Here is a 10,755-nt window from a genome sequence, read left to right as displayed (position 1 = left end):
AATGCCTCATCTAATAAAGGCCAGTTTCCCATATGCCTTCTTAACCACCATATCTACCTGCCCTGCTACCTTCAAGGATCTATGGACATGCACACCAAGGTCCCTCTGATCTTCTGTACTTCATAGGGTCCTACCATTCATCATGTACTCCCTTGCCTTGTTAATCCCCCCAAAACACCTCACACTTTTCAGGATTGAATCCCATTTGTCACTGTTCTGTCCATCTGACCAGCCCATCTATATCATCCTAAGGCTTTCCTCCTCGCTATTTACCACACCACAAATTTTCATGTCTTCTGCAAACTTACTGATCATACCTCCTACATTCATGTTGAAATCATTGCTGTACACTTCAAACAGCAAGGGGCCCAGTACCGAACCCTGCAGTATGCCACTGGACACAGGCTTCCAGTGACAAAAACAGACTTCGACCATCACTCTCTGCCTTTTGCCACTAAGCCAATTTTGAATCCAATTTGCCAAATTATCCTGGATCCCATGGGCTATTACCTTCTTGACCAGTCTCCCATGCGAGACCTTGTCAAAAGCCTTACTGAAGTCCATGTAGATGACATCAACTGCACTACCCTCATCTACACAACTAGTCACCTCTTTGAAAAATTCAATCCAATTTGTTAGACATGATCGCCCCCTGACAAAGCCATGCTGCCTATCCTTGATTAATCCTTGCCTCTCCAAGTAGAGATTAATTCTGTCCCTCAGAATTTTTTCCAAAAGTTTCCCTACCACTGATGTTAGACTCTCTGGCCTATAGTTCCTTGGTTTATCCCTACCACCCTTCTTGAATTATGGTACCACATTAGACCATAAGCCCATAAGATGTTAAAGCCTTGAATATACTTAATATCCCAGCCTTTACAGCCCTCTGCAGTAAAGAAATCCACAGGTTGACTACCCTCTGAGAGAAGAAATTCTACCTCATCTCTGTTTTAAATGGGTACCCCCTGACACTGAGATTATGCCCTCTGTTCCTAGACTCTCCCACAAGGGGAAACAACCTCTCAGCATCTACCCTGTCAAGCCCCTTAAGATTCTTATATGATTCAATAAGGTCACCTCTCATTCTTCTAAATTCCAATGAGTACAGGCCCTACCTACTCAACCTCTGCTCATAAGAAAATCCTCCATATCCAGGATCAACCTAGTGAACCTTCTCTGGACTGCCCCCAATGCTAGTATATCTTTCCTTGGATAAGGGGACCAAAATTGTTCACAATATTCTAGGTGTGGTCTAACTAGTGCCTTGTATAGTTTTAGCAAGACTTCCCTATTATTATACTCCACTCCCTTTGAAATAAAGGCCAACATTCCATTTGCCTTCCCTATTACCTGTTGAACTTGTATGTTAGCCTTTTGGGGTTCATGCACAAGGACCCCCAAATCCCTCTGTGCTGCAGCCTTCAACAGTCTTTCTCCATTTAAATAATATTCAGCTCCTTTATTCTTCCTGCCGAAGTGCATAACCTTACATTTTCCCATATCATATTCTATCTGCCAAGTTTTTGCCCATTCACTTAACTTGTCTATATCCCTCTGTAGATGTCTTGTTTCATCCTCACTACTTGCCTTCCCACCTATTTGTGTGTCATTCACAAACTTGGCGATAGTACATTCACTTCTTTCATCTAAGTCATTAATGCATATTGTAAATAATTAAGGCCCCAGCACTGATCCCTGTGGTTCTCTACTAGTTACAGGTTGCCATTCTGAAAATGCCCCCCTTATCCCAGCTCTCTGTCTTCTATAGTTAGCCAATCCTCTATCCATGCTAATATGCTATCCCCAACGCCATGGTCTCTTATCTTATTAAGTAGCCTTATGTGTGGTACTTTATCGAACGTCTTTTGGAAATCCAAATATAGGTTCCCCTTTATCTATCCTGCTTGTTACCTCTTCAAAGAATTCTAATAAATTTGTTAGGCATGATTTCCCCTTCATGAAGCCATGCTGACTCTGCATTTGCTGTCCTCCAGTCCTCCGGCATCTCTCCTGTGGCCAGAGAGGATTTGAAAATTAATGTCAGGGCCCCTGCAATCTCCTCCCTTGCTTCCCACAGCAGCCTGGGATGCATCTCATCTGGGCCTGGGGAGTTATCCGCTTTTAAGCCTGCTAAAACTGCTAATACGTCCTCCCTCTCAATGCTAATTTGTTCAAGTATGTCACAGTCCCCCTCCCTGATTTCTATACCTACATTGTCCTTCTCTATAGTGAATACAAATGAAAAGTAATCATCTCACCCCTAATAGAACCATAGAACACTACAGCACAGAAAACGGCCCTTCTAGTCTGTGCCGAAATATTATTCCGCTAGTCCCATTGACCTGCACCTGGTCCATAATCCTCCAGACCTCTCCCATCCATGTATCTATCCAATTTATTCTTAAAACTTAAGAGTGAGCCCGCATTTACCACGTTAGATGGTAGCTCGTTACACACTCTCACCACAGGCCAGTTGAGGGAAGTGTGCACGGGAGGGCCACATAGCCTCAATATTACAGGAGGAGGATGACGAGATGGAGTGAGCACCCTGTTGGAAAAGTGACCTGCATGAGGGGTCAGCATGAAGTGAAGCATTGAGATTCCTATCGTTTCAACTCTGCACTTCAAAATCAGGAAGGTTTAGAGGGGGCAGAATTCTTAAAATGTATCCAAGAGAGCTTTTTAAGCCAGCATGTAGCAAGTCCTACAAGAGAGCTGGACCTAGGTTTAGGTAACGAAGTTGGGCAATTGGTTGAAGTGTCAGTAGGGAAGCATTTCAATGGTAGTGATCATAGCTCAGTATGATTTAAGGTAGTTATGGAAAAGGACAAAGATGGACCAGAAATAAAGGTTCTGAATTAGGGGAAGGCTGATTTTAATATTACAAGGCAACATCAGGCCAAAGTGGACTGGGAGCAGCTAATTGTAGGAAAACATTCAACAGAGCAGTGGGAGTCATTTAAAAAGGAAATAGTGAGAGTGCAGGGCCAACATGTTCCCGTAAAGGTGAAGGGTAGGACCAACAAGTCCAGAGAATGCTGGATGTCGAGGAATGTACAGGATTGGATAGGGAAAGAAAGGAAAGCATATGGGAGATACCAAGGACTCAAAACAACAGAAGCCCTAGAGGAGTATAGAAAGTGCAGGGGGTTACTTTAAAACGAAATTAGGAGAGTGAAGAGGGGGCATGAATAAACACTGGTGGGCAAAATAAAAGAAAATTCAAATGCATTTTATAAGCAAGGAACCAGACAGGTCAGGTGACAGAAGTATGTGTAGGTGAACATTTTGGGTCCAGTGACCACAATGTCATTAGTTTTAAGCTACTTATGGATAAGGATAGGTCTGGTCCTCGAGTTGAGATTCTAAATTGGAGAAAGGCCAATTTTGTGGAAATGAGAAAGGATCTTGGAAGAGTGGATTGGGATATGTTGTTTTTTTGGCAAGGATTTGTTCAGTAAGTGGAAGGCACTCAAAGGCAAAATTTTGAGAGTGCAAAGTTTGCATGTTCTTGTCAGGATTAAAGGCAAAGTTAACAGGCATCGGGAACCTTGGTTTTCAAGGGATATTGGCGATCCAATTAAGAAGAAGAGAGAGGTGTATAGCAGGTATAAGCAACAAGGAGCAGATGAGGTACTTGTAGAGTATAGAAAATGTAAGAAAATACTAAAAAAGGAAATCAGGAAGGCAAAAAGAAGACATGAGGTTGCTTTGGCAGATAATGTGAAGGTAAACCCGAAGGGTTTCTACAAGTATATTAAGAGTAAAAGGATAGTAAGGGACACAATTGGTCCCCTTGAAGATCAGAGTGGTCGTCTACGCGTGCAGCCTCATGAGATGGGGGAGATCCTAAACAGTTTTTTTGCATCAGTATTTACTCAGGAAACTGGCATAGTGTATAAGGAAGGAAGGGAAACAAGCAGTAGTGTCAAGGAAGTCAATGGTAAGATTACTCTCTGTCATAGACTTCTCACTCATCCTCCTGTGTCTCATGATCTCATTGTTCATGTGGTGCATAATCGTTAGTTAGCCCATGGGCATTCTGAGGTGGAGGGGCCTATGCCCCGTATCCACCTCAGCCCCCAGCATCGTGAGACCACTTGCACCATTAAACATGTACCACCCCATGCCAGGCACCCTGGTGTTCCCTCTCACCCATTGCCATGCCTGCCCTTGTCCTGGAGACTCCAAATTAGCTCGAGGCCACTTCCCCCCTTCGCCAAGCTAGCCCTCATCTTGCAGCCACTGAGAAGACACCCCCTCCTTACTGCTGGTCTCATGGGATTGGACTTTCAAGTTAGCCCCCATGAAATTGATCTGGTGATGCCACCGAAGCCTGATACTGAATCGCGCAAGCACTACCCAAGAGAAGGTAGGTGAACGGTCCTCAAATGGAGGAGTGAAGTGCAGGTCAGCAGGTGCATATCACTTATGTAGCATTGTGAAGCACGTTGGCATGATTGCATGCTGACATAGCCTCATGATCCAGCGTGGGGAGATGATTCCAGTTTATGTGACTGTGACAAAGGTAAGCTAACTTACCTCATCCTTCTTGACCTGCCTGCAGCCTTTAATATGATTGACCAGACCATCACTCTCCAAATCCCCTTCCACCAGCATCCAGCCATTTGGGGCTGCTCTCATTTGACTCCATTGCCTATCTATTTAATCATAGCCAGGGAATCGCCTGCTCCTCTTTCTGCTCCCACAGTGTTACCTCTGGTGCTCCTGTTTATCCTCAGTTGCCTCCTTTTTCTTGTCTACATGTTGTCCCTTCAGTGACATCGCATGAAAACACAGCATCAACTGCCACATGTCCGCTGATGACACCCAGCTCTACCTCACCACCACCTCTCTTGACAATGATAAGCTGCCATCTGCAAATGCTATCAAGGTCCAGTGCTGGATACTTGGAATGATCCAGAGGTGAAGAAATTCAGAGCCTGAGGTGATCCTCAATGTAGGCAGACATGTCAGAAATGATCTGCCTCGATAGGCGAAGCCTCCTGCAGCATTGATGCTATCTCATATTGAGGTATCTTATTCTTCAGTGATACATTCTACCCTGAGGGAATTGCCTTTGTTGCTTTCCTGCTGCTCATTCTCACCTCTGTGCACCTTGTGCGCAGGAGTCTACATCTGCTGATGCAGCTGCTGCTCCTCTTTGCTACTCGTCCCTAACTTGGAGGAGCTTATCTAGCCTTGCTTGCTCTGAGCTTGACTGTCCAGTCTCCCTGGATCTCCATCTTATGCCTTATGATCCTGCAGGCTCATGTCCATCGCCCCCTGCGCAATTGCCCAAGTGCTTGGAGTCAAATGCTCAGGGAGCTCTGCTCACATGATTGCAACTATGTGCCAATGATTGAGCCCCTCTCTAAACCTTTCCCCGTTTTATGTAGCCTTAAGATTATCACCTGTGTCCATGACTGGCTCCATGCTTTGTTGCTGCTTCCTCCTCATGGACATGCTTGAGATCTTTTGTGGTTTCCATGTCTCCTGTCAAAAATCGCAAACTAAATACCTTGGTTGTACAATCAGTTAGTCATCCACCATATATCCAGAAAGGTTGCCAGGTCCCACTACCCAACTTTGTTTCCAAAATCGTTGTGCATCCGTACCACAGAAAGTCCTTGCGCCACTTGGCAGTGAAAAAATGAGGATCCCTCCTCCTCCATTCCAATCCCCAGCAAGCACTGAAAATTCTCCCCTCATGTTTTCACACTGATGCGCAAAAGATGGGTTAATAACCAGAGCTCATAGATTCAAAGTCCCTGGTAAAATCTCTAAAGGGGGGTGATGGCAAGTCTTTTCTATCAAAGTTGTTGCAATGTGGAATGCACTACCTGTAAGGATGGTGAAGGTGGTTAATTTTAAAAGGGACTTGGACAGGTACTTGAGGATATTGAGCTTAGAGGGTGAGGGACAAAAAGCAGGGATGTGGGTTAGAGATGACTATTCTTTCAAAGAGCCAGCACAGGCAGAATGGCCTCCTTCCGTGTTGTAAATTTTGATGACTTTATGATTGTAGGCAGGTGTGATACGATTTGAATTGATATGTCAACATTTATTCCTAGAAAGCACTGATCTATAAATTGTGTACTCCTTTTGCTGTTTGCTGGCTGTTCAGTTTCACATCCTCTCCTGTCTGTATACTCTCCTCATGCTATGGAACTAGAGGTCCCTTACCCATCTTTATCATTATTTCTTGCAGCTGCTGTAACCAATAAGCCTTATTTCTTCGGGGTTTTCTATAGTATACTCTCCTTGTACTGAACTAGGCCTCATTATATCTCTTGAACTCCTCTATCCCCGAAAGCATAACTGAAATCATCAGCCTTGATTACACAGATAACCTTGATTACCAACTAACTAGCCTGCAACTCTGCAACTTACCTCACAAGGAATTTTTTTTTATTCATTCATGGTATGTGGGCATCGCTGGCTAGGCCAGCATTTATTGCTCATCCTTAATTGGTATCACAGTATCTACAGTGCAGAAGGAGGCCATCCAGCCCATCGAGTCTGCACTAGCTCTCTGAAAGGGCATTCCACCTAGTCCCACTCCCCTGCCTTATTCCTGTAACCTTGCACATTCTCTCTTTTCAGGTGGCAATCCACCCTTCTGAATACCTCGATCGAACCTGCCTCCACCGCCCTTTCAGGAAGCTTGTTCCAGACTCAAACTACCCTCGATGAAAAAATTTTCCTAACATCACATTTACTCCTTTTGCCAATTATTTTGAAACTGCCTAATTGCCCTTGAGAAGGTGGTGATGAGCCACCTTCTTGAACCGCTGCAATCCCTGTGGTGTAGGTACACCCACAGTGCTGTAGGGAGAGAGTTCCAGGATTTTGACCCAGCAACAGTGAAGGAACGGCGATATATTTCCAGGTCAGGATGGTGACTGGCTTGGAGGAGAACTTGGAAATTGTGCTGTTACCATTTATCTGCTGCCCATGTCTTTCTAGATGGTAGTGGTCGTGGGTTTGGAAGGTGCTGTCTAAGGAGCCTTGCAGAGTTCCTTGTGGATGGTACACACTGCTGTCACTGTGCATCGGTGATGGAGGGAGTGAATGTTTGTGGAAGGGGTGCCAACCAAGCGGCTGCATGGTGTTGAGCTTCATGGGTATTGATGGAGCTGTACTCATCCAGGTAGGCGGAGAGTATTCCATCACACTCCTGTCTTGTGCCTTGTAGATGGTGGACAGGATTTGGGGAGTCAGCAAGTGAGTTACTTGCCACAGGACTCCTAGCTTCTGACCTGCTCTTGTAGCCACAGTATTTATACGGCTAGTCCAATTCAGTTTTTGGTCAATGGTAACCCATAGGATGTTGATAGTGGGGGATTCAGCTATGGTAATGCCATTGAATGTCAAAGGACAATGATTAGATTCTCTCTTATTGGAGGTGGTCATTACCTGGCACTTGTGTGGCATGAATGTTACTTGTCACTTGTCAGCCCAAGCCTGGATATTGTCCAGGTCTTGCTACATTTTGGCATGGACAGCTTCAGTATCTGAGGAGTCACGAATGGTGCTGAACATTGCGCAAAAATGAGCGAACATCCCCGCTTCTGACCTTATGATGGAAGGTCATTGGCGAAGCAGCAGAAGATGGTTGGGCCTAGGACACTACCCTGAGGAACTCCTGCAGTGATGTCCTGGAACTGAGATGATTCACATCCAACAACCAGCGGAGATTTTTCCCCTGATTCCCATTGACTCCAGATTTGCTAGGGCTCCTTAATGCCACACTCGGTCAAATGCTGCCTTGATGTCAAGGGCAGTCACTCTCACCTCACCTTGGGTGTTGAGTTCTTTTGTCCATGTTTGAAGGCTGTAACGAGGTCAGAAACTGAGTGACCCTGGCGGACCTTGACCTCAGTTTGAAAAGGGCATGGAAAGCAGTGTGAAATTCAGTTTGAAAAGGATGTGGAGGTTGGGAGAGACTTCAGTTTGAAAAGGACATGGAGAGCAGGAGAGACTTCAGTTTTAAAAGGGAGCTGAAGCATCCAGGACTTCAGTTCGGCTACTTTGCTGGGAGTCAGAGCGGAGCGGACCTGTGGGAGACAGTCGGGAGCTGAGCAGCGCACTGTTTCACTGTTTCACTGCTTCAGCTGCTGTGAGGCTGCAGTCTGGGAAAAAAGAGAAAAAAGCAACTGTGATGTCACAGGAAGCTTGTATGTTGATTGGCCAGTAAGTGCTCAGTCTAAGGGACAGTGTGTGAGAAACCAGCTCAGGACAGGCAAGTTCAGGTAGATCTATAAATAAAAAGAACTAAAAACTTACAATAATAATCCAAAATTTTAAAATTAAAATCGAACAATAAAGATAAAAAAGCAATAAAATAATTTAAACAAAAGCACATACCTTGAACATACCTCTCCAGTTAAGAAGCATTTAACCTTTAGTTGTCAGTGGTACTAGCATTCAATAAACACAGTAAATTGTAGCATATATAGGAAGAAAACAATTAAAGGAAATGAACTAAATAACACCTGTCCCACCATTCTAACTTATGTTATGTTGCAGCTGTGGGATGTGGGCGCTTTTGGACACCAAGGTGATCCATGCAAACATGTCTGCAGCAAGTGTAAGCAGCTTGAGGAATTCCGGATCAGGATTAATGATTTGGAAGCCGAACTGTAGACACTGCACAACATAAGGGAAGGGGAGAAATACCTGGACACTTTGTTCCAGAAGAGTCACACCTCTTAGAATAGGGTCACCTGTTTTGGTCAGCAGAGAGGGACAGGAGGATGTGACTATCAGTGAGGACGGTAATGGGACTGAGCAGACAGTCGTAGAGGAGCCTCAGACTTTGTAATTGTCAAACAGGTTTGAGTTGTTCACAACCTGTGTGGATGAAAGGGAAGTCTGCAAAGTGGATGAGCTGACTGGCCATGACACCGTGGCACAGGAAGCCATTCAAGCCGGGGGAGCAAAAAGGAATGTAGTGGTAGTGGGGGATAGTATAGTGAGGGGGATTGACACTGTTCTCTGCAGCAAAGAGCAAGATTCCAGACAGCTATGTTGCCTGTCCAGTGCCAGGATTCGGGACATCTGCTCAGGGCTGGAGAGGAACTTGCAGTGAAGGTGGGGGGATCCAGTTGTGGTAGTCCATGTAGGTACCAATTACATTGGCAGGACTAGGAAAAAGGTTCTGCAAAGTCAGAATGAGCGGCTTGGTACCAAATTAGGAAGCAGAACCTCAAAGGTAATGATCTCTGGATTATTACCTGAGCCACATGCAAATTGGCACAGGGCAAATAAGATTAGAGAGACAAATGCGTGGCTCAAAGATGGGTTTGGGATGTGTGGGTTCTGGTTTGTGGGGCACTGGCATCAGTACTGGGGAAAGTGGGGGCTGTACCGTTGGGACGGTTTACACCTGAACCATGCTGGGACAAGTGTCCTTGCAAATCACATAACTAGGGAAGTAGAGAGGGCTTTAAACTTAACAAGAGAGGGAAGGGATCAAGCTTGGGTAGAGGTAGCAATTCAAGGGATAGAGTCAAGACAGGAGAGCAAAATAGTAATGTGAGAAATGAGGGTCAGAGAATGGCAGGAAGGGGCAGAGAGAAAAAACCTAAGAACACATCACCAGTCAAGACTAGATGTTACAAGGTGACAAAACTGAAGGCTCTCTCTCTGAATGCACGTGGCATTACTAACAAAGTAAATGAATTGATGGCGCACATTGAAGTAAATAAGTATGAACTGATAGCAATTATGGAGATATGGCTGCAGGATGAGTGGGAGTGGCCTACATGCCCCCTAATAGTAGCCACAGTGTGGGACAAAGGAGAAAATATTGTGTGCTTGTGATAAAGGAACGGCGATAGTCATGGGTGATTTTAATCTACATATAAACTAGAAAAATCAGATTGGCAATAGTGGCTTGGATGAGGAATTCTTAGAATGCTTTTGAGGTAGTTTCTTAGAGCAGCACATCCTGGAACCAACCAGATAGCAGGTTATATTGGTATTGTGTAATGTGACAGGATTAATGAATGACCTCAGAGTAAAGACACCCCTAGGTAGCAGCGACCACAATATGATTGAATTTTATATCCAGTTTGAAAGGGGGAAGAGTGGGTCTAAGACTAGCATCTTAAACTTAAATAAGGGCAACTATGTGGGGATGGAAGCTGAGCTAGCTGAAGTGAACTGGGAAACTAGGCTAGAGAATAGATCAAAAGAGAAGCAGTGGGGGATATTTAAGGGGTTATTTCAGAGTATTCAGGATAAATACATTCTTACTATTATACATTTTTTACCTCTGAAGAAGACTCATAAGGACTCGAAAAGTTAACTCTGTTTTGTTCTCTCCACGGATGCTATTAGATCTGCTGAGTTTTTCAAGCATTTTCTGTTTTTATTTTGTTTCTGTGTTCACTACAGAGGATACAGAAAACATTCCAGTAATAACTACAAATCAGCAGGTGAACAGGAGAAAGGAACTTGGTGAAATTGAAACCACTAGGGAAATGGTACTGAGCAAATTGATGCAGCTGCGGGCTGGCAAGTCTCCGGGTTCTGGTGGACTACATCCTAGTGTCTTAAAAGCGGTGTCTAATGAGGTAGTAATTTTCCAAAATTTGCTAGATTCTGGAAAGGTTCTATCAGATTGGACAGTAGCAAAAAATAACTCCTCTATTCAAGAAGGGAGGGAGGCAGAAAACAGGAAACTATAGGCCAGTTATCTTGCCATCTGTCGTGGGGAAGTTATTAGAATTGATCATTAAGGAGGTT

This window comes from Carcharodon carcharias, chromosome 1, assembly GCF_017639515.1.
Source record: "Carcharodon carcharias isolate sCarCar2 chromosome 1, sCarCar2.pri, whole genome shotgun sequence".
Taxonomy (NCBI): domain Eukaryota; kingdom Metazoa; phylum Chordata; class Chondrichthyes; order Lamniformes; family Lamnidae; genus Carcharodon; species Carcharodon carcharias.
Note: the sequence above shows the minus strand (reverse complement) of the source record.